The sequence below is a fragment of the Canis aureus genome, chromosome 27 (assembly GCF_053574225.1).
Source record: "Canis aureus isolate CA01 chromosome 27, VMU_Caureus_v.1.0, whole genome shotgun sequence".
In the NCBI taxonomy this organism is placed as follows: Eukaryota; Metazoa; Chordata; class Mammalia; order Carnivora; family Canidae; genus Canis; species Canis aureus.
The window spans coordinates 4,608,258-4,632,088 of NC_135637.1; the positions used below are offsets into that span (position 1 = coordinate 4,608,258).

General features: G+C 56.6%; 2 long non-coding RNA genes across 2 annotated transcripts; both read left to right on the forward strand.

The window, feature by feature from the left end:
- Positions 1-7,224: 7,224 nt before the first annotated feature.
- LOC144299470 (uncharacterized) lies at positions 7,225-9,329 on the forward strand. Its single transcript, XR_013366178.1, has 3 exons — positions 7,225-7,597; positions 7,719-7,855; positions 8,658-9,329. It is a non-coding gene; the product is annotated as an uncharacterized LOC144299470 (long non-coding RNA).
- A 1,319-nt stretch (positions 9,330-10,648) lies between these two features.
- Positions 10,649-12,492, forward strand: LOC144299471 (uncharacterized). Its single transcript, XR_013366179.1, has 3 exons — positions 10,649-10,802; positions 11,825-12,035; positions 12,299-12,492. It is a non-coding gene; the product is annotated as an uncharacterized LOC144299471 (long non-coding RNA).
- Positions 12,493-23,831: the final 11,339 nt, after the last annotated feature.

The following is a 23,831-nucleotide window of genomic DNA, read 5'->3' on the forward strand; positions in this document are numbered from 1 at the left end:
CCGGGACCTGGCTTTGCCCGCAGCCTGAGCCGGGAGCAGCCCTGCCCTCTGCGTCCTGCCGGACTCCCGGTCCTGTGCTTCCCATCAGGTACGGACTCCCCAGCAGAGAGTTGAGACACGGTGGCCTCTGCAAACCCGGGCGAGGGTCTTGGTGGACAGTTCACGTGTCGACCTGGCTGGGCTGCGTGCCCCGACATGCGGTCGATGTTCCTGTGGCTGTTTCTGGATGAGGCTGCCTGTGACGTCAGTGGAAATCAGTAAAGCACGTTGCCCCCACCCCCGCCCAAGGGTGGGCCCAAGGGTGGGCGTCCCGATCAGGGGACGGCCCGGAAGGTGCTGGGGGTGGGAAGGACTCACAGGGGAGACTGGCGCGGCCCCCTGCCTCCGACCCTCTCTGGACGTCTCCCCTGGAGCATGATACCTCTCCGCCACCCGTCAGCACTGCGATCCTTCGTGCCCTTTCTGTCAGCTTCTCCCAGAAGGGACGAGCTCCTCCCTGAATCACGGGCTGCTGGGAAACGTCTCGAGTCCCACGCGTCCCAGCGCGGGCCCATCAGGACACCCAGCGCCGAGGGTCCCGCTCACTTCACAGGGAGCACGTCCCTGCATCCAGGGGCCCAGAGGGCTTTCTCGGGGTCTGAGGCGGGCTGTGATCTGGTGTCCGGCTGTGCAGGCAGAGAACGTGCTGAAGCTCGCAATATTTTTACAAAAACTCCTTCCCAAAATTTATGAGCCTGAGCAACACATTCATTTTTGTGACACAGGATGAAATAAGGCATACATTTCCCCCATTTCTTTTTTAATTCATTGCGTGCGTTGTGCATTCCTCCAGCCTGTCAAAATGTTTTAATTCAAGAATTTGTTTTCAAACCGTGTGTGATTAGCACGACGGTGGGGGAGGGTGGCCCCTGTGAGAGTAACCGTGGTGATTATTCCAATTTGTCCGTGAGGGGCCGTGGTGGGGACAGGAGAGCGGGACGGAGGGTGGGGCGGGAAGGTGCCGCCCTGGACAGACAGGCTCCCAGCTGCTCTGCTCGCCTGTGTCCACAGACCTGGGCTCAGCGCTGCCCTCGGCTCCAAGGGCTGTTGGGGAGGGGGTGTCACGGGCGGGGGACCTCCTAGAGCCTCCCCAACCTCCTGCGGGAACCTGTCCGCAGCCTGCAGTCCTGGGGCCCCACGAAGGCCTCGGCACGAGGAGCGGGTGCTGGAAGGGCCCCAGGTGTGCCCACCCCATGTCCCAAGACCCCCAGTCACCCCCATTCTCAGGCCCCTTCACCTCCCTGGGGGTTGAAGGAGCCCCAAACCGCAGAGCTTTCCCCCAGTGACCTACAGGAGCTCCCACCACAGCCAGCAGAGCTGGCCTCTGGGGAGTGGGGCACCAGGCACAGGAGCCCAGCTCCCCACTGCTCATCAGGGCTTTGCTGACGGGCAAGTGCAGAGCAAATGCCCCCTCACTGGTCGGGCCGGATGCTCTGCCTCCATAGCCACCCCTGGCTTGGGGGAACGTGCCATCCTCTGACCAAGACGGCGGCCCAGCCTGGGGAGGGAAGGTCCACCGCGTGCAGGGCTGCCCCGCCCGGACCCAGACGCTGACCAGGCTGCGGGGGCTCAGGGGAGGGCAGCTCAGAGCAGAGGGAGCCCCCCCAAGCGGCATCCTCCTCTAAATGCACCCCCTCTAAATGCTGCCCTGTGCCCTGTGGATTCTTCAGAGCCCTCCCCCGGCGCCAGCCCCCCTGCCCCTCCCGCACCCTGGGAAGAGCTGGCCCCAGGTGACGGCCCCCCGCGGTGACGGCCACTCCACCCCTGACCTCTGGGCAGAAGTAAGTCAATCGGAGAAGGACAAACAGTGTATGTTCTCATTCATTTGGGGAATATAAATAATAGTGAAAGGGAATATAAGGGAAGGGAGAAGAAATGTGTGGGAAATATCAGAAAGGGAGACAGAACGTAAAGACTCCTAACTCTGGGAAATGAACTGGGGGTGCTGGAAGGGGAGGAGGGCGGGGGGTGGGGGTGACTGGGTGACAGGCACTGAGGGGGGCACTTGATGGGATGAGCACTGGGTGTTATTCTGTATGTTGGCAAATTGAACACCAATAAAAAATAAATTTATTATTAAAAAAATAAAAGAAAAGAAAAAAGAAAATTGATGTGGGGAAAAAAAAAAAGAAGTCGGGCCTGGTCACAAAGGCCTCCCTCCGGCTTGACTCCATCTCCTGGGCAGGGCGTCCCAATGGAAACTCTGCCAGGAAAATGACTTTATTTAGACTTCCTCTCTCCTGCTGGGCGTCTGGTTTTACAAAGCTTTGTCCTGAAGTTGATGCGGCAGAGAAACGTCCCCTGGTTGTTGGGGGCAGCAGAGCGCACACGCGGGACAGAAAGTGATTTCAGAGCCTTGGGTTCACTGTGGGCTCCGCAGGGCAAGGCGCAGGGAGGGGAGAGGACGAAGGGCGGCCAAGGAGGAGGCCCGCCTGGTGTGTGACGGAGGAGGCGAGGTGTGTGCGCTGTGTGCGGAGCCCCCGCGACGGGGAAGTGCCCAGGCATCAGGACCAGGGATGTGTGAGGAAAGGTGAGAAAGGCCCATGGAACTTGAGAAAAGATGCCTCACCTTCCTAATAATCAGCAGGATCTGACCTTTCTGCCCTCCCAGTCCACACTGTTATAGTTGGAGTGTAGACAGGAGCCTGGGACACCAGACCCACCTCCCTTGTGGGGGCAGCTCCCGTGTCCCCCCAGAAATGCCCCAGGAGGTGGGCCTCTCCTGTGTCTGATGCTTGGAGGTTCTCCGTGTTCCTCTGGGCCCAGGGGGCTCTGCGGGACCACGGGACAGCGACCTGCCCGCCCCTCTCTGAGCCCTCTGGCCCCTCCCCGCCCCCGCTGGCCCCTCTCCGCTGCGTCTGCCCTCCCGCCCCCTGCCCCCTCCCCTGCGCTGGACCCCCACAGCCCACTGGCCCCACCCCAAGCCTACTGCCCCTTCACCGCCCTCAGGCCCCTCCCCGCCCCCGCTGCCCCCCCTTCCCCCAGGTCTGAGCTGGAGCCAGAGAAGTGCACGGGAGTGTGATCTGAACGTTTCTAATGATCGCCCACCCAGAAAGCATCTTCGTCACTTCTCCCTGTTGCTCCAATTCCTCTATAGGGGCTTTAAAGGGAGGGAGGCACCTTGTCTTAAGTTTATGGGTTTTTGTATTTTCCCCAGAGCTGCTGGGAGCCGGAGCCGGCAGGAGGTGGACATGATGCCCCCACCCGGGGCGGGAGCCCCGTGCCCGGTTCCCCCGTCAGACCCCCTTTCCCCCCTTTCTGAGGTAACTTGGGCCTCCTCCCTCTGCTTTCTGACCTGGGCAGCAGGCCTGAGGGACAGGTGCCCCCCCCTCCGCCCCAGGGCGACGACATCTGGGGTCTGGGCAAGAGAGTGGGGCTGTTACTGTAGAATTCCCCAGAGTGAAAACACCGATGAGGCCTCAGCCTCCTGCTCTGATCTGGCCCTGTCTGACCAGGGTCCACGCCTCCCGGGCGAAGGGGGTCAGCCCAGTCCACGTGGGGCCATCCTGGGTGGGTGGTGAGCTGCAGGCCTGCCTGGAGGGAATTATGCTGAGTGAAGCAAGTCAATCGGAGAAGGACAATCATCATGTGGTTTCACTCATACAGGGAATATAAGAAATAGTGAAAGGGATTATATAAGGGAAAGGAGGGGAACTGAGTGGGAAAAATTAGAGAGGGAGACAAACCATGAGAGACACCTAACTCTGGGAAACGGACAAAGGGTAGTGGAAGGGGAGATGGGCAGGGGGTTGGGGTGACTGGGTGACGGGCACTGAGGGGGTCGCTTGATGGGATGTGCACTGCGTGTTATCCTATATGTTGGCAAATTGAATTTAAACAAAAGTGACCGTCAAATGGTCCACGGATCTACATGTCTTAAATGTAAAAGTACAATTCTTAAGAAAGAAAACGTGGGAGAAAGTTTTGTAATTGGTTAGGCAGGGCCTCAAGCACATTCATACCAGAGATACTGGCAAATTCACTTCATCAACATTGAAATCCTCTCTACAAATACGGTGCCGTACGAGCTGCCATGGGCTGGCAGTGAGCTCTGCCATTCAGAGACCTGGCAAGGTGCTTGCGTCTACAAGACATAAATAACTCCTAAAGCTGCATAATAGCGAAACAAGGCACCCTATTTTTTAAAACTGGCAAAAGATCTACACAGACATTGTAGCAAGGAAAGCACACAGTGACAAAGAAGCACAGGATGATGCCCAATGTCATGGGCCGCTAGGAAAATGCAAAGTAGACCACAGGAGACACCAGCGCACCCACTAGAATGGCCAAATACTACAAATATGTTCACAGGAAAAGGAAAAATGACAATGTCAAGTGTAGTTGGGGGTGTGGAGCCACAGGAGTTCAAATGCAGAGTGGCGCAGCCTCTGTGGCGTAGAGCTGGGTGGTTTCCTACGCAGCGAAAGGCGCACTTAGGGAACGCCTGAGCCACACCGGTCCTGGGTATCATTCAAGTGCAGCAGAAGCCTGTGTTTAGACAAACGCATGTGCGCCCACACCCGCGCGCGCACACACACAGACACACACACCCTGGACGTATGACACATCGTGTCACTGAACAAACTGGAAACAATCCAAGTGCCAGTGAGTGGACTGCAGACCGCGGGTCCCCATGCAGTGGACTATGCCACACACGAGAGCGTGGGACGAGTCTCAAGTGCGTTTGCCGTGTGGCCCCACTTACCTGAAGTTCTGGAGCTCCGGAGAGCTGTGAGCAGCTCCAGGAACCAGGGCTGAGAGGAGGTGTGCACACGGAGAAGCCAGGAGGGTCTGGGCAATTGATGAGACCCCCTGCCGGCGGTGCAGCGTCCCCGACACCCTGCGTGTGTTCAAACTCAGAAGGGCCCGGCACAGTGAGTGTGTGGATCAAAACATACTTCACGGTGCATTTCCTCCCCAGCCAAGCGGTTCCGGGGCCTGAGCCCCACAGAGCTGCCCACGTGTGCGCACACACTCATCACTGGAAAGGACTGAGTTCCGTGAAACATCTCCCAGTTGGGATGAGTTAAATGAGTTCTGCAGCATCCAGGCCGTGCAGCATACTATTCAGCTGCTAAAGAAGGAGGCTGATCTCTATTTACTGATAGGAAACACTTTCCAGTGTGTGTGGTTTTATGAGAAAGCAGGTGCAGGGAAGCATATATCATGCACTACCATTTGTATGGAGATAAGAGACGTATCTATGTACTTCCTTTGCAGACACAGAACTCTCCGGAAGGATAAGGAGCTGATTGATAAACTGATTGTCTGGGGAGAAACCGAGAGACGGAGGGACAGTGGAGGATGGGCGCTGCAGTGAGGGAGTCTGCGTCATGTGTTCAAACAGAAATGATTTTAAAGCTGCCACGGGGCATGTGAACAGTGAGGTCCTGTGAGACGTCTGGGGGCAATGTGGTCAAAGCAGGTCCTTCAGGGGCAGCGGGCAGGGGCCAGGCTGGGGCGGAGATGGAGGGGGGGCTGTCAGCAGGTGGCTCTGGAGGCTCGGGGGAGGGGCTGACCTGGGAGCCTGGTCTACCAGCGAGCGCATCAACATGCAGGACACCGTTTGCCTTGAATTTCAGATGAAGAGCACAGGACCCCTGGCATAGCTATGCCCCAGTGTTGCATGGGCTATACACATACAGAAGCTACTCTGGTTATCTGAAATTCGAGTGTACCTGGCCATCCTATATGTTATCTGATAACCGCTGAGGAGAACACGTAAGGTGAGAAGAGACTGTGGGACTGAGCTCTAGGGAATTCAGGCAAGTGGGACCGGAGCTGACAATTCAGCCACACGGGTGGGGGTTGGGGACGCTCCCCCACCTTCTCCGCCTGAACCCCAGGACAGGATGGGGGCAAGGTGCCCCGAGGGGTATTTCTTAGGGTCCTAATCTTGGCACTCGGGACAGCAGCACAGAGCACAGGAGTCCCCGTGCCTCTGCAGATACGTTAAACACACGGGGATGTAAATACCTACATCACGTATGTCAGGACCTCATGCGCTGTATATACGGTTAGATCTATGTTCTATACTTCGTATACGATTTATGTACGATATAAATGCACACATTATACGAATATTTCATCTATTTATGTTGTTTTGAAGATGCGTCCGCTGAGACTGTGATTGTGACTCAATCGGGGAGAATGTTCTACCACTCGGAGCTTTTTAGACGCGGAATTTATTTCAGCGCCTCCCGTACACAGTCAGGGAGGACGGGGAGCAGTGGCTGAGGAGCCTGGAGCACCAGACACCGCCGAAGCAGGGGAGGCAGAAGGAGGGCTCAGAGGACAGGAGGGGAGGAAGAGCAGGTGGTCCTGCCACCTCCTCCCGCGGCTGGGGTTCAAGGGGGGGTCACTGAGGACAGGGAAGTCCCAGTTTCTTTGAGAAAGTCAGTGTTTGCAAGACCCAGAAGTAGATCAGCAGCAGGGTGTTTGCATTTGAAATCAAGTACTCCATCTGCGTGAGGGGCGGGTAGGGACGGAGTCTAGGAGAGGGGGTAGTTAACAGGGGGCACAGAGGACCCGGGGGGAGGGGAGGGGTGACAGAGAGGGGCGGGGAGGGCTCCGTGGAGGTGCAGGCCCCGCCCAGGGCAGCCAGCACCCCAGGGAGGTGCTGGGGGCAGCTGAGGACCAGGTCCTTTCTGCTACCTGGGAGGGGCAGGGGCATCCCAGGGTATCACCTCCTCCAGGAGCCCCCCACACCCCCCAGGAGGGGAAGCGCTGTCCTCATCCCCGCACCCACGGGGAGACTGAGGCTTGGGCCCACCTGGGGCCACAGGGCCCTGGGGAGCTGGGGTCCCCCGCTGCCTGGGCCCCCGCCCCTCAGCGAGCTGCAGGCAGGAGACAAGGAGCACAGGCTGCTCACAGGCACTCCGCACCCCGCTCTGCTCCTCCCTCGAAACAGCAGCGCTGCTGATGCTCCTGGCAGCTCCTGAACCAGATAAATTAACTTAATCTTCCCGAGATTCAGCGAACCTGCATTATCTCCGGTTTCCTCATAAAGTCTAACAGCTTCCATCCAATTAATTACCGGCACAAAACACAGACTCAGAAACAGGGTGGATTCCAAGACTTTGAGTTGCTCCCCACACCAGTTAACCCTTCCCCTCCTGCCGCACTTGGAAGTCTCGCCAGCAGCACAGCTTTGGCCCAGAAGCAACTCATTACAGGGGAGTCTCCTCACTTCCAAGGGTCCTTGGGGCTGCGTCTGTCCTGCTGCCACTGGTGAGCAGAGCGGTCACTCAGATGGCAGCCCAGGTGACCTGCACAAAATGCACGGGCAGCCCGGATGGTGACGGGACAGGGTCCTTGCAGGTGGGTGAAGGCTGCTCAGCTCTGCCCCCCAGGGCGGGCGTCCATGAGGTCTGGCCTTGCCCCCTTGTCCTGGCATCTCCTTCATTAGGAACCTGCGGGCCCCCGAGGAGAGAAAGTCGCCGGCGTCTTGGGGGCTAAGAGGTGGCAGCCCCATTTCCGGAGACGAATTTAGACACCCAGTGTGACAGCTCCTGGGGACCCTGGAGGGCAGCTGAGTGAGCTGGTCCTTCTTCCTCAGGTAACAGCACCTGGTTTCCATCGGGGGGCTCTCCCCACGCTGTCCGGGTGGTCTGGGTAGGGCTGATGGCACCCCCACCCCAGGTGCTCAGCCTCTGCAGACCAGAGCCTTCCGTTCCCAGGACGGGGTGATGGATGCAGGCGTGGCAGGTGGCTGCATCCGCTTGGAGAAGAGAATTTGTCTCGGTGGACGTGACACCGAGGAGATGCTGGTCTGGGACGACGTGGGCACAGGAAACGTGACCCACGAGATAGAGAGGTCAGGCCCTGCTGCCAGGGCTTGAGCTACTGGATCAAACTGCGCCTGAAGCTGCACCATCCTGAGCTTCTCATTACTTCCCCTTTGTGCCTGGGTCTGTTCTGTTTTTTTTTTTCTTTTTTTTTCTCTTTCTTTCTTTCTTTCTTTCTTTCTTTCTTTCTTTCTTTCTTTCTTTTCTTTTCTTTTCTTTTCTTTTCTTTCTTTTTTTTCATTCTGCTGGCTCACAAGCCCACCGGTGTGACATAGGACCCACTCCCCATCAGACATACACCTGGTCCCTGAAATCTCTAGGGGCTTTGGAACATTTCTCATGACTCATTAAGGGTCCTGCTGCTCTGAGCTGGCTCCGCCACAGCCCTGCAGACACCATGCTGGAGTCTGAGCCCCACAAACATCCTGCCCCTTCCTTTGCCACTCCCAGCCAAGGCCCCCGTCACCACTGGTCATGTCCCGCAGGGAGAGGCCCCTCCAGCCCGACCTCAGTGGCCCCCAAGCTCGGGGTGTGCAGAGGGTCCGAGGGGAAAAGCCCTGTTCAGCCTGTCGTGAGGAGGGGTCCGGCAAGCCTGCCCAGTGAAGGCAGAGGTGCCGTGGGCTCTGCCTCAGGGGCCTCGTCACAGCAGGTGGACAGGACACAGAGAAGCTCTCGGAGCAGGTGCAGCTGGGCACGGGGAGAAGGTGGCACCCACCCCCCGGTGTAAGAGGGTCTGCATCTGATCCCAGTCTTCAGAGGACGGGGGCCTGGGGGGTCAGGTCTGCGGTGACCCTGCGTCATGATGGGGGCTCATTTGCACCCCTCCTTCAGCCGCCCCCCAGCTGCGTGAGCACCTACCTCCTGCATCGACCCTGTACTACCGAAGCCTGAGCAACTTTGATCCCACACTGAGCCTGAGGCCGGCAGCAGCTGGACGGTCTGTGAGCACCGCGGTCCCGAGCTGGTGGTGGGGGGGTCTCAGTCTGCAGAGAGAACCTCTGTCCTGACCCATACTGACCCTGGCGAGAAGCCCTGGGCGCTCTGGGCCACCCCGTGCCTGCGGGGTCTTGGTGGGCCCCCGTGGTCACTGCCCCGACTGACCTCAGAGCAGCCCCTGAGGCTCTCTGCTGGGATTCCCAGTCCCACCTCACAGGCAGGGAAACTGAGGCCAGAGAAGCCTGGTGGACCCACCCGCTCCGGCCCCACACTGATCGGACCCATCAGGGCCGTGGACACCCCCACCTCCCCAGGGGCCAGGCTCCTTGACCAGCACCTTCCAGCGGGGAGGGCATGCGGTGCTCACCTCAGGCCTGGGGCCAGGTGTCACTGCGTACACCCCTGCGCCCGTCTCTGCTGAGTGGACTCTGTCCTGTCTTGCTGGGGGTGCCCGGGTTCAGACCGCGGTGCCCTGACCCTGCCTGTGGGGGGCTCCTGGCCTCACCAGGGGACAGAGGGAGGTGGGGGCACCGAGGGTGTGCATGCCAGGGACGACCTCGAGGAAGGAGGGGCCACGGGGAGCCGCGGAAGGTTGTAGGGGAAGGGCATCCTGCCCCCGGAGTCCCCAGGGAGCCTCTTCATTGGTGCTGAGGCCTTGGCCACGTCCACCCTCACAGCTGTGCCCCCCTGAGGTCGATGACCTCTGTGTCCCCTTAGCGAGGGGTCAGCTGCAGGAGGGCCATAGGGAGGGCGGATCCTGCTGCAAAGAGCTTCATTCAGTGCCCCAGTGTCGGGGGGAGCCGGGGCTGGAGCTAGAAATAGACCGGCAGTGGCCCCACGCGGTGCAGGGCACGGGACCGGGTCCCGGGGTCACCCTTCCTGCTTCTGTGGGAGGAAACCCCAGCCGGGGGAGGCTGTTCCCAACAAGGCCGCCTTGTGTGGCTCTCTGAGGACCTTTCACAGGGAAGCCCAGCTGCAGCCCCCTCCCCTCCAGCGACCCGGGGCCTTCCCTGTGGCCCAGGCCAGGAGGCCGGCAGACCCTGGGGGCCTGAGGAGGGCCTGGGAATGGGCCAGACCCACTGGGAGCCCCAGCGCCTCCTCCCAGGCAGAGACTTGGGGTGCTGACCCAGGGTTTCCCATGGCGCACACCAGGGGCTCCTCTGTCAGCCCACCAGGGCAGAGAAGTCCATCAGGGAAGAGTGGACCCTGCTGGTGGGCGAGTTGTGGGCGCACTGCTGGGGACACTCGGGATGCAGGGTGGGTGCAGATGCTCTTCCACCCAGATCCCACAGGGGACTGCGGTTCTGAGCACTCTGCCTGTGCAGGGGGACAGCCTGGATCCCCAGGCGAGCTCGTCCTCCCCGGGAGGGGCCCCTCTAGTGCTCCCCAGGGAGCCCAGGAGGCCGCAGACCCCAGGACCCAGCTGTCTCTCCAGTACCCCCTGCCCGCTCTCCCCGGGATCTGGAGAGCAGAGCTCTGTGGGCACCACGTCCCGTTGGGGCCGCACTCCACACCACCCTGCATGTCCTCACCAGACACACCCAGGGTCAAACGGACAGCAAGGCATTGACCCAATATTGACAGATTGATTGACTGAGTGACTGTGTGACCGGCGACAGGCTGGCCCAACTGTTGCTTGCTGTGAGCGTGGCCTGGAGCTCCCCAAGGAGGAGCAACTAGGGCACACATTGTAACTGCCCCCACGCGCCCCCAGAGCTTCCTTAGGTCATTACATCCCTTCCCGGGCCCGTCCAGCCTTATCGCCAGCATCAGCTGCCCCCAGGTCTGTGTCAAAGAAGGTTCCGGAACATCCCACTGAACCCTCCCTTTTCTGAAAAGGACGAGGACATATACTATGGCTGCAAATCTTCCAATTTTGGGAAAGGCAGGCTCCTGAATGTCTGAAGATGTGACCTGATGAGTTCTGGGTGACCGTGGGGAGCCCCTTCTCAGAGGCAGATGATCGGAGGTCTCCAGGATGGTGAGCTCTGCAGCTGTCCAGATGTTTGAGGGCGGATTCCTGCCCAGGAACCAGAGACGGTCAGCACCCAGAGGGCGGGCTTCTGCGAGGTTTGGGGCAGGTGGCAGATGTGGAAAAAGGCAGCGACAGGAGAAAGTCCTCTCACACAGGGTTATGCACATGGCACGGAGGTGGTGGTGTTTCCTGCACGGCCATGTGTGTGCCTGTGCGCATACGCATGTGTGAATGTCACTGTGCGCACCCATGCGTTCATGGGTGTGTGTGCATGCGTGTCATGTGCACATGCACATGCATGTGTGCATGGATGTGTATGTGTTCTGTGCGTGCATTCGCACGTGTATGTGGGTGTCTGTGCGTGTGCACATGCGTGTGTGTGCATGTGCTGGGGTGTGTATGCACGTGTGTGTCTGGGTCTGCTTGTGCACCCCTGAGCCAGGAGACAGCAGGTGGAGAGCTGGCTTGGGGGGAGTGCTCCGTTCTCTTTGTGGGCACTCTGCCCCACCCTGGCCTTGGGGTTGTCACACCAGTCCCTCCTGCGCCCAGATCCTCCCCATCTCCTCCCTGGGCCACATGCTGGAGCCGCACAGCAGGCCTGCTCTGAAGGAACCCTGAGCCTAGTGGATGCTGCAATTTTGGGGCCCGGTCCTGAGACTGCCGGTCCCCCCGCCCCCCCCCCCAGCCCTGATGAGGAAACAGCCTCGTGGACACAAATTAGTCCCCTGCGTGAGTCCCTGAGAACCTCTTCCTGGAGATGTTTTGTGTTCTCATGGGCTCTTCACAACCATCAGTGTGGAGACGAATCCTCCAGGGTCCAGAAGCAGCAGCATCCTCATTGTCCTCACTGGATCCTGATTGAGGAACGGGATGCGGACAGGGAGGGGAGTGGGAAAATGCTCCTGGGCCTTGGAATGTACTGAGCCGTTTGCGGGGAGCCAGGCCTGCAGGAGGTGGAGCAGGATCCGGCTCTCCAGCTGGGCACACCCCTGTTCTGTTCTGTCAAGGTGGCGGGGGAGGCTGACCTGGCGGGGTCCCCACCTGGCGTCAGGCTAGAAGCCTCTAGAAGGCCTGGTTTGTGTTGCAGGTCCCACGTCCGAGCCCAGACTCTCAGGGAGACCCAGGCCCTTGTCTTTAACCGGCTCCCAGGTGACCCGTGTGGGTCCCACAGCGAGAGAAGCAGCGTGCTGGTGGGAGCGGACTGTGGCTGGCAGTTGAAGCGCCCAGCACCCGCTCACCCACCCACCCGCTCACTCAACAGCCTCTCTCGTGGGGACTCGCTGGCGCAGGGGCCTGTGGTGAGCGAGCGGACCCGGGCCCCGGGGGCATGGCCTTCACACTGAGCTGGGGGACATGGTGTGTGGCCGCGGGGGCCATGCGGGAAACGGTTGGCACCAAGGGGTTACCTGCAGAGGCCGAAAGGAAGGCCGAGGGCTGGAACCCAGGGCGCTCAGGCCAGACGGCAAAGCTCCGGCGGTCTGCGTGGGATGACTTTCGGGAATCCAGCAGCCACCAGGAGCTCCCGAGGCCTCAGTGACAGCACAACTGAATTGCTTTTCAGGCCACTGGTCCATGAACGCAAGATGCGGAGTGAAGCCTTGGAAGGCCTGGAAAGCCTAGAGGCTGTGTCTGCGCAGGAGACCGTTCTGAACGCCAAGTGCTGCCGCGTCAGCTGACACACCACAGTTATTAATTATGGATGCTGCTGGAATCTCTGCTGCACAGTTGGGACCATCAAATATACACAGCGGCACAAACCACCCAGCAAATCGGAGGCAACGGGGTAAAGGACCCGCCAAGAGGGGCGCACGGGACAAACTTGGTGCCAAGTGCCTGTGGGAAGAGCCACCCTTGCCGGTCCCTGTGACCTCCCCTCAGGATCCCAGGGGAGGAGATCCGTGTGTCGGTCACCCAGGGGACTCGCTGAGCGCCCGCTGTGTGCTAGGCCCCGTGCCAGGCCCAGGGGAACGGCAGTGCCAGGGCAGGCCCGCGTCCTAGAGCACCTGCGCTGGGCAGCAGGGGGCACTGGGGCATCTGGGAACAGTGGAGCGCCTGTGGCTGTGTCTTCCCTGCTGGGGCAGGCTCGGAGGAGACCTGCTGGGGATGGAGTCTTGAGTCTGCCTTGGGCTCAGTTTGCCGTCACTGGTCCCCACACAGGTTCGGCAGCTGTGGGTGGGTCCTTTGATGAGGCCCTGTGTCTTCTGGATGCAAAGCACTCGGGATTCCAGTCAGGTCCCCTCTGAATAATGCCGGGGGGTGGGGGCATAACATGTTCTAGGTCCTAGCTTCCGGGGAGCTGGGGGCTGCTGGGCGGAGCCCACAGAGTGCAGCTTCGAACCATCGTGTCATGATTCAGGGGGAAGAGAAGCGTGGGCAGAGCCTGGGGGGGGAGCCCCCTGTGCCCGGGCCACTGATGCTCAGAGGAGGGCCTGCCGCGGGTTGGCCCCCTACCTGTTTCTCTGAGGGCCAGCTCCAGAGCAGGTGCTGCCGGGGGCTTCCTCTCGGGGTCTGGAGCCCAGGAGATGCTCAGCAGCCCTGGGGAGGGAGGTGTTTATGGCTCCATTCACTTGCCCACCAGGAAGAGCCTGGCCTCCCAGAAAACCTGACAGTCCCATGTCTGCCCGCTTGCTTGTCCAGGAGAGGCTTGTTGGTTAAGAATAAGACAGGGTTGTCCTCTGGTGCAGAAGGAGGAAACAACCAGAAACACCATCCTCTTCTCTGCTGTTGCTGGGTGTAAATGCCAATGAATCCCCTCTCGGAGGACAGTGCTGAGTAGAAGACCTGGAGGAAATTTCTTTTAATTTTTTGAATCCTGGGGAAACTCTGTGGCTAACCTGGAGTGCTCACACTAAATAGATGAAAGGGCTTTTCCTGCTCTCCTTCTTTACACAGAAATCACAAAGCAGTCGTGTTTTCATCCCTGGTGCTAATTAGCTCAGTGTGCACACTCAGACAACAGTATGGCCATGGGATTTCCCTGCTTTGTGGGTCTGGAGTCTGCAGTCTGCGGGTGTGCAGTTCTGAGGTCTGTCGTCTGCGGGTCTGGGGTCTGCAGGACCCTTTACTCCTCCCCTTTCCTGCTCTGCACTCAGGACATATGCCCCCTGGGCATGTCTTCTGCCTCTACTGTTAAGTTCTATGGCTCTTTCCAATAGTGTCCTATCCTGTTGCGGAGACAGGACCTCCTTCACCTCCCAGGGACATGAAGAGCCATGCTTTGGAAATTCCCTTCTTGTTCATTTGTAGTCTCTGCCTTCCTTCTGCATGTCTCTCTGTCAGGTGGGCCCACTGCCACCCTGCTGCTGGGGGAGCTGGCATGAGCCTGTGCTGGCACCATGTAAGGCCTCCACGATGGGGCAGAGGGAGCCCCCCCTGAGGGCACCTGGTCAGTCTCTCAGAGAGGGAAGGCTCCTCCATCTCACCAGCAAGGTTTCCACTCCCAAGTGGGTCTGCTGGCTACTGTGCCTATGAACACCAGTCACCTGGAATGTGCTGTCTTCCCCACTTGGGTAACGCCTCTCCTGCTGTCCTCACTTTCTGGTGGGTGTCTAAGGGGACCCGAGGGCAGTGTGTTCAACCTGCATCTTCAACTGGGAGTTCTGACTCTTGAGAGATGGCGGTGTAGACCTTCACAGCTCACACCAGTGTCAGGAGGGAACAGGGGTGCCTGGCCGCTGGGTGGTGGTGCTCCTCAGCCTTGGGTCTTCATGTGAGTCCCCGGACCTTTTGGCAACTCAGCTGGACCAGTAGGTCCAGGGCGGCCTGAGGTTCTGCATTCCCCTAGGCCCCAGCCATGTTGCTGCTGCAGGCCCACAGACTGTGCTTCAGTACCAGGGACCTAAGAGATAGTGCCCAGGCCACAGCAGGCAGAGACTATCGGGCCGCACCATCAGGCTCAAGGTGGCTGCATGTCCTGGGCCTGGCACACATTTCTAAACAGTTCCCTCAGGCACCACTCAGGCCTCCCTCAGGGGCCACTCAGCTGTCATTCAGGCCTCACTCAGCCATTACTCAGGCATCCACACTCCTTCGCCTGCAGGAGTAGCTACACTAGCCTTCTCATCCATGTGCATAAGTGTCACATGGCTGGGTGGAGGCCATGCTGGTCATGGGCCTGGAGGACCTGCAGCCCAGTGCCCACTGCCCAGTGCCCAAGGCCTGTCCTCCTTACTTGCTCCACCCTTCCTGAGGGGCTTGTCACACCCACCACTGCTGATGACTCCCTGTGTACATATCGTCTGGAGCTGGAGCTCTGGTGCCTGTACCCAGCAGGAAGCAGAGGGAAGGAGCCTGGGCAGTACAAGCCACAGGTCAGCCTCAGCTGTCACAGTGCATACCTGGCAGCCTCTGGTGGGAGGTCACAGAGGGGTGCAGGAGAGGGGTGGGGAAACATTCCTTCAGAGTTCAGTGTGTTCATCATCAGGTTTTTTTTTTTTTTTTTAAGATTTTATTTATTTATTCATGATAGTCACACAGAGAGAGACAGAGAGGCAGAGACACAGGCAGAGGGAGAAGCAGGCTCCATGCACCGGGAGCCCGATGTGGGATTCGATCCCGGGTCTCCAGGATCACGCCCCGGGCCAAAGGCAGGCGCCAAACCGCTGCGCCACCCGGGGATCCCTCATCATCAGGTTTAACTGACAATGAGGCTTTCTGGAGTCTGCCCAACAAGGTGGGACGTTTGGCAACACTGAACCGGCCTTTCCGTGTGGTCATCAGCTGCTGGAGGCCTTGGCAGCTGCCCCTGGAGAAGCCACGAGGTCTCTGACCCCACAGCCCACAGGAGGACTTCCTGTGGATGTGACATGCCTGCCTATGGCACGTGGCTGTATGACCTTGGCATTGGCATCTGTGTTATCAGCGCACCATGGATGAGCCATGTGGCCCTGAGCATAATGAGAACATTTTCCCTCAAACAGGTGTGGTTGGTCTCTGCTCAAGTAGTGAGGGAGAAAACCTAAAGTGCTCCTGCCAGCAGTAAAGTAATAAGAAATAGAGACTGGAGCCCAGAGCAGGAAGTGCAGAGACAGGTGGTGTACATTCGGGCCTATGTGTCGATAGGACCTCGAGATATAGATATTTAATTTCTGCTACACCTTTGTCAAAGGCCTCTGTGAGGGGAGTATCAGATCAGATCCCAAAATGAGCAAATAGAGAAATTGCCCTTTAAGTGAAGAGCCTATAGCAAAGTAATTTAATTTTGGAAAATATAATTCAAGAGTCAGGCAGGAGGCAGGAGAGAATCAGTGGCCTCCTCTCCACAGTGGGGGAGGGGACGGTGGAGGCAGGACCTCTGGCAGTCAGGCCATCGGGGTGGAGCAGAGACAGGGCAGGTACACCGTCCCAGAGGATGATCCAGGGTTCCAGTGGCCCCTCAGTCCCCCCTCGGGTCGAGGAACACATGCTTTGGGTTTCTAGCAGGACTGGAGGACCACTTGGTTAGCCCAGAGCAGGGAGCATGTGGGACTGTGAGCAGACAACCCACATACAGGGCAGGTGGTGCTGACACCGTGTGGCCATGCCGAGGAGGACACGGGTCTGCAGCCCACATGGGGCCTTCTGGGACAGAAGCAGTAGCCACCACCTGCTGGGCTGACATATCAGCACCAAGGGTCCTTCGTGGGCTCACCTTGCATTAGACGGCCATGGCCACATGGCCACATGCAGGCTGGACTTCTGTCTACATGTGCCCGGGCCTGGCCTACAGAGCACCCCTGATGGGGATCTGGTCTGGAAGACCCCCACCCAGCCCAGAGTCCCCAGCACAGCACAGCCCGGATAATGCAAGGAGTGGGCAGTGTACACTGAGCCAGCAGCCCCTCGGCCGGCTCTGCTGAGCCCCACACATCCAGACTTGCAGAAAACAGGCTCTTTTAGACAGCCCAGGGCACCAGACTTCTGTTGGCCACAGAGGAACTGAAACCCAGAATTACTCTTGGTGTGCACAACTGAAGAGGGGGCATTGTCGCTGTCCCCCACACTTCACACCCCTGTCCAGTCACGGCCCAACCCACTCCCTATGCAGCTCCCTAATGGTCTCCCCGGCCCACCATGACCCCTCCAGCCCTCTGCCTGTGTCCCCAGGAAGCTGCCTGTCTCTACACGAGCGTCGCGGGGCAGGGCCTGCGCTCATCCGGGGCCTGGGCCCCCACTTCTCTGTATGCCTGCAGGGGAGTCTCCCTTTCAGAAGAGACTAGAGACCTCTCCGCACCCTGTCCTGGGCAACCCCCTGTGGAGCTGGGCACTGGGATGGGCCGGACCTCTCCATAGGCTGAGCACCCTTCTGAGAGGGACACATGGTAGCAGATCGCGGGGACGCCCAGCCCTCGGTCTTCACGGTTCCAGAAAGCCTCAGGAGACCAGCTCAATCACCGAGGCTCACGGCCATGTGACTGTGCCAGCGGCCACCCCAGCTTGGGAGCCTGCAGCCTACAGCTCTCCCCACGAGGACAGCCACCCTAGGGTCAAATGAGTGGCCAGAAGGGCCACCCCAAGTGTGCGCAGCGGGAGAAGGCTGGAGTCACAGTTCTTCCTCAGACTAGACAATTTAGCTGTTACTTCAGTACTTGGGACTCCAAAGAGGGTCTTCAGTGTGCAGGGCACTGGGGGAAGAGAGTGAGCTGTTGGGAACTCATGGCAAGTGACTCACACAGGGCAGACACAGCCAGCAACAGTGTGACCCAAGCAGGGTGGGCGGGAGGCCCCAGGATGCAGCCCAGTGTGGCCTGATCCTGCTCCCATGTTGTGCACAGGGCAAAGGTGGGGGATGGGTTTCCCGGGGTGGCCTGTGGAAGATGAGGGGGACTGGGCCACATGGCAGAGGTGGCCCACTTGGGAAGGGCTCTAGAAGCACACTCATGGGTTCCGTGTTGGCTTAGAACCAAAGGTTTGTGTCCTGAGAAGGGAGGCAGGTGATGGTACTTGTGAGCTGGGAACACACCTAGAAGGGCAGGGGGTGAGGCAAGTGGATGCAAGGCTTCAGGGAGGAAGGAAGGGAGGGAGACGGAAGAAAGGAAGTTAGAGAGTCTGCATGAAGATGGGGCTGCACAGCAGGGAGTGAACTGACAGCTGGCACTGTGGAGCGTGGGTGCCCAAGAGGTGCTCAGTGTGAGCAGTGTGTGGGTGACATCCTGGTGGGGACACGGGAAGCCACTGGATGAACAGGGTGGGGGTCTGGGAAGGGAATGTCCTACACGTGGCTACGAGGAGTGCTGCACGCAGAGGGAACGGGGGGCCCAGGGCTGAGGCTTGAGGACCCTCTGCATTGGGATGTTGTTTAAAGAAGGAGGAGTAACATTGACATTTTCACAATATTAATTCTGCCAATCCATGAGCATGGGATATTTTTCCATCTCTTTGTGTCTTCCTCAATTTCTTTCAGAAGTTTTCTACGGTTTTTAGGGTATAGATCCTTTACCTCTTTGGTTAGGTTTATTCCTAGGTATCTTATGCTTTTGGGTGCAATTGTAAATGGGATTGACTCCTTAATTTCACTTTCTTCAGTCTCATTGTTAGTGTATAGAAATGCCACTGATTTCTGGGCATTGAGTTTGTATCCTGCCACGTTGTACTACAAAGTTGTGGTCATCAAGACAGTGTGGTACTGGCACAAAAACAGACACATAGATCGATGGAACAGAATAGAGAACCCAGAAGTGGACCCTCAACTTTATGGTCAACTAATATTCGGTAAAGGAGGAAAGACTATCCACTGGAAGAAAGACTGTCTCTTCAATAGATGGTGCTGGGAAAATTGGACAGCCACATGCAGAAGAATGAAACTAGACCACTCTCTTGCACCAGACACAAAGATAAACTCAAAATGGATGAAAGATCTAAATGTGAGACAAGATTCCATCAAAATCCTAGAGGAGAACACAGGCAACACCCTTTTTGAACTTGGCCACAGCAACTTCTTGCAAGATACATCCACGAAGGCAAAAGAAACAAAAGCAAAAATGAACTATTGGGACTTCATCAAGATAAGAAGCTTTTGCACAGCAAAGGATACAGTCAACAAAACTAAAAGACAACCTACAGAATGGGAGAAGATATTTGCAAATGATGTATCAGATAAAGGGCTAGTTTCCAAGATCTATAAAGAACTTCTTAAACTCAACACCAAAGAAACAAACAATCCAATCATGAAATGGGCAAAAGACATGAACAGAAATCTCACAGAGGAAGACATAGACATGGCCACCATGCATATGAGAAAATGCTCTGCATCACTTGCCATCAGGGAAATACAAATCAAAACCATCATGAGATACCACCTCACACCAGTGAGAATGGGGAAAATTAACAAGGCAGGAAACCACAAATGCTGGAGAGGATGCGGAGAAAAGGGAACCCTCTTACACTGTTGGTGGGAATGTGAACTGGTGCAGCCACTCTGGAAAACTGTGTGGAGGTTCCTCAAAGAGTTAAAAATAGACCTGCCCTACGACCCAGCAATTGCACTGCTGGGGATTTACCCCAAAGATACAGATGCAATGAAACGCCGGGACACCTGCACCCCGATGTTTCTAGCAGCAATGGCCACAATAGCCAAACTGTGGAAGGAGCCTCGGTGTCCATCGAAAGATGAATGGATAAAGAAGATGTGGTTTATGTATACAATGGAATATTCCTCAGCCATTAGAAACGACAAATACCCACCATTTGCTTCAATGTGGATGGAACTGGAGGGTATTACGCTGAGTGAAGTAAGTCAATCGGAGAAGGACAAACATTATATGTTCTCATTCATTTGGGGAATATAAATAATAGTGAAAGGGAATATAAGGGAAGGGGGAAGAAATGTGTGGGAAATATCAGAAAGGGAGACAGAACATAAAGACTCCTAACTCTGGGAAACGAACTAGGGGTGGTGGAAGGGGGGGGGGTGAATGGGTGACGGGCACTGACGGGGGCACTTGACGGGATGAGCCCTGGGTGTTATTCTGTATGTTGGCAAATTGAACACCAATAAAAAATAAATTTATTATAAAAAAAAAGATGGAGGAGGGAGGGATGACTTGGTGGCTCAGTGGTTGAGCATCTGCCTTTGGCTCAGGCATGATCCCAGGGACCAGGGATTGGGTCCCTCTTTGGGTTCCCCGCAGGGAGCCTGCTTCTCCCTCTGCCTGTGTCTCTGCCTCTCTGTGTTTCTCATGAATAAATAAATAAAATCTTTATATATATATAAAAAAAAGAAGGAGGAGGGAGAGCTGCCCAGGGGGTCACAGAAGAGGGTCCAGAGACCGGGCACAAAACCAGGACAGTCTGATGATAAGGAAGTCAGAAGATGGAGGGTCCCGGGAAGAGAAGGGGCAGCTCACTCCTGCTTTTCTACACAGTTGCTCATTGCTGTTGGCTGCTGACCAGACTTCTCCAAGATCCCATCTGTGGACAGAAGACCCCACTCCCCAAGCCCACCCACCACACACATTGGCCTTGCGGTCAGACATCTCCTCCATCCGAGAAGCAGGTTAGTCTGAGGAAAGAATCTCTTGGCTCCAGGGCCAGTTCCCCGGGGAAGGGACTCAGGTTGGGCCAGCTTGTGTCGGGTGCCACCAAAGCCCTGATCAACTGCATCCTGGATGGTGGGGTCATGTCACAGACCCTTGACATCTGAGACATGCAGAGTGACTGCAGTTTCCGGCTCCTAACATCAAGCTACTCCGGCGACCAGATCCTCAGGCCCATGGTGGGGTGGAGGTGCAGGTCTTAAAGCCTAGATACGAAGCCTAGATGGAGACCCATTGTCTCCATCAATGGTGACACACTGTGGTTTTCTGCCTCAGGTCCCGCCGTCTTCCCTGGGAAGGAGAGCCACTGAGGCCACATAAAATACTGTTTATTTTTAACCACAGCCACTGAGGCCAACATAAAATACTGTGCCAACTTCCCCATGATGGAACTGCTATCTGAGTCCCTCTGTCAGACCCCACCCCCGTCCTGGTAACCTGTGCTACCCACACGGGGCCAAGGGGGAGGCTCAGGGCTGTCCCTGCCAGGCCCCACGGCCTGCCCCCCTCTCCAAGCATTCGAGCATGCTGGGCTGCAGCCTGCTGGGTCTCTGGCTTCAGTTTCTGTCCTCTGAGGCAACAGAGCCACCAAGTTGATGAGCTGCATTAACCCTGCTCAAACACGGTGCTGGTCATGCTGCTTTCTCTCTGGGGTCATTCTGAGCACAAACTGTTCAACCCCAACCTTGTCTGCCAGCACAGGGGATATCTTTAGCCGTTTGAATAAGAACAGACAGCTCCGACATCCCCTTGGAGACCAGTCATCGAAACTTGTATTTCTATTTGTGGCAAAGCCCCAAAATCCATGTGCCGATCGAACCCGGGGACCTCCAGCTCAGCTCATCCAAAGATTTTAAATGCAGAAGTTTCCAAAGCAAAACCTGCGCATCATCTACCATGGAACGTGGCCGGAAGGTTGCCTCCGCATCAGCTGCACGTGCTCTGTGCCAAACACAAAACAGCAGCAAGGAAGCATCTGCATACGTGAGGGCGATATCCAAAACGAGGCTTAAAAAGCAAATCACACATGATATTGCATTTTATCATAAATTATGTATGTTTCCTTAGAAACGACACAGAAATTAGAGGCAGTAAACAATGAACATGAAGTATGCATTTAATTCCATCATAAACAGACCCAGAACTATTCCCCGGATTGCTTAAAATGATCACACGGCAGAACAAATATCTCTAATCTGTTTTTATTTCTATCTCATTTGTCCACTGAACTGATTCCCTCTGAAATGCAAACAAAATAATTACAACAGAACCTGGATCATCCGCAGCTGAGGCAAGTAATAAGCTCAAGTCCCTGTGGTCTTTTAATTATGACGAGGGCATCTCAGATATGCAGTAAGGAAAAACCCACACCAGGACATTTATAGTTTACAGACACCTCCCCATCCATCGAGGTGGCCCACAAGCCTATTTAATATTAAATATTATCACAGCTTCTTACAACTGGCAGGAATCTCAGAGGACTGCTAACTCGACATGTCCAATAGTGTGTGACCGGTTGTCAGTGGATGGTGCCAACAGTCCTGCTTACCTTTGCTCCCAGGGGGCACCCACGTCCAAAAGATGGCTTGCCTGAGGACATCGCACAGCCCATGAGGAAGCCCAGGGCGAATCTGGATCCTGACACCAAGTTGGTGAGAAATGATGACTGGGAGCAACCTGATGAAGGAAGTTTGTGCAGGTGTAAGTGAGGGCACAAAGGTGCAGCTCCACAGCAGTGAGCTAGGCTGGTGCCACTGAGCTTCTGAGTCACAAATGCCCACAGGCCAGGAAATGTGAAACTAATCCCCTGAGTGCTTCCCAAAGCAGAGAGACCTATCGTGGCGCTGCAGGCATCCACCCCGAGAGACCTGGGGAAAGGCCTCAGGAAAAAAGGTAGGCAGTATTAGCTACATAAAGCTCCGAGAAAATTATGGAAAAAAGATATAACCCTGGAGATTACGGTGGTGGGGCAGAGAGAAGGAAGAGTGGTATGTTTGCAGGTAAGGGTTTTTACCATATTGTTAGCGGTGCTGGAAATTTGCTTTGTTGTAGACCTTTCACTCTTCCCCAAATCACAGAATGGGGGGAGGGGCAAACAGATAGAAACCGGGCTATAGGGCAGCCCTGGTGGCTCAGCGGGTTTAGCGCCCCCTTCGGCCCAGGGTGTGATCCTGGAGACCTGGGATCGAGTCCCGCGTCGGGCTCCCTGCATGGAGCCTGCTTCTCCCTCTGCCCGTGTCTCTGCCTCTCTCTTTCTCTCTCTGCGTCTCTATGAATAAATAAATAAAATGTTTTAAAAAAATCTTTAAAAAAAGAGTGGTCATCCTTGTTTAGAATCTTTTTTTTTTAATTTTTATTTATTTATGATAGTCACACACAGAGAAAGAGAGAGGCAGAGACACAGGCAGAGGGAGAAGCAGGCTCCATGCACCGGGAGCCCGACACGGGATTCGATCCCGGGTCTCCAGGATCGCGCCCTGGGCCAAAGGCAGGTGCCAAACCGCTGCGCCATCCAGGGATCCCGGTCACCCTTGTTTAAAAAAAAAAAAAAAAAGAAACCGGGCTATAGAGTTGGGGGTGGAGTGTAGGCATGAAAGGTGGGCTTCATGGGGGCTAGGAGGCATGGTGGGGGAGGGTTCATTGGGTGGGGTGGGGGGCTCACCCTCTCCTAACATTTAAAGCCCTGAGAGAGCACCAGTGACAAAACTCTGAGCCTTAAGCACAGAGGCTTCTGGTATTTTCTTCTGTGTACTAAGGATCCCTGAAGTGAGGGGAGCAGAGTTCCCAAGAAATCTAATCACAGCGCTGACTCTGAATATCTTCCCAGGCTGGAGCTGTGCACCCCGTTCCCCCCCACCCCCACCCGCCACCGCCTGCCCCAACAGAAGCAATTACACAGCAGTCTGGCTTGAGTGCAGCCAGCTCTGCCATGGACTCTGGAGCTTGCCTCCTGTCATTACCTAACTCCACAATTCATGTTTAAAATTTAATTTTTCTCCGTGGGCAGCAGCCTGTTTGGCCCGCACAGAATCTCACTTTGAATGGCATGAAAGGAATTCTTAAATGTAGCCGAGATATTTGGAAAATTTTTCTTCTCCAAATCTTGCTGAGAATTCTTTTCCTCAAAAATGTGCACCGGGAGCTGGGTTGGATCCCCACAGTGGGCAGTTTCTGAGCAGAGACGCGGGCGGAAGCACGGGGCTTTGCTATGGACACCGACTCTGCTGCACAGAGCTTGGAGCAGGAAGACCCGGGCCCACCAGGCAACCTCAGGCTCCCGCTGCAGAAACAGGTCAGGGACAGCTGAGCTGCCCAGCAGCGGTCTCTCCTGCAGTGCGGGGGTCCTGCCACCTTCTTCTCCTGTGCACGGGAGCTGGACTTGTAACGGTCTACAGTTGGTGCCGCCCTACTGCCAAAATGTCCCCAGAAGCTGTGCAAGACAAACCTGTCCTGGGCAGGACGGCAGAATGGCCCTCAGCTTCCCACTTCCCTGGGTACATGCCCTGCCACCTGTCCCCAAGTGGGGGAGAGACTTTGTATATGATAGAATTTCACTCCTGGAATTAGGTGACATTTTTTTGG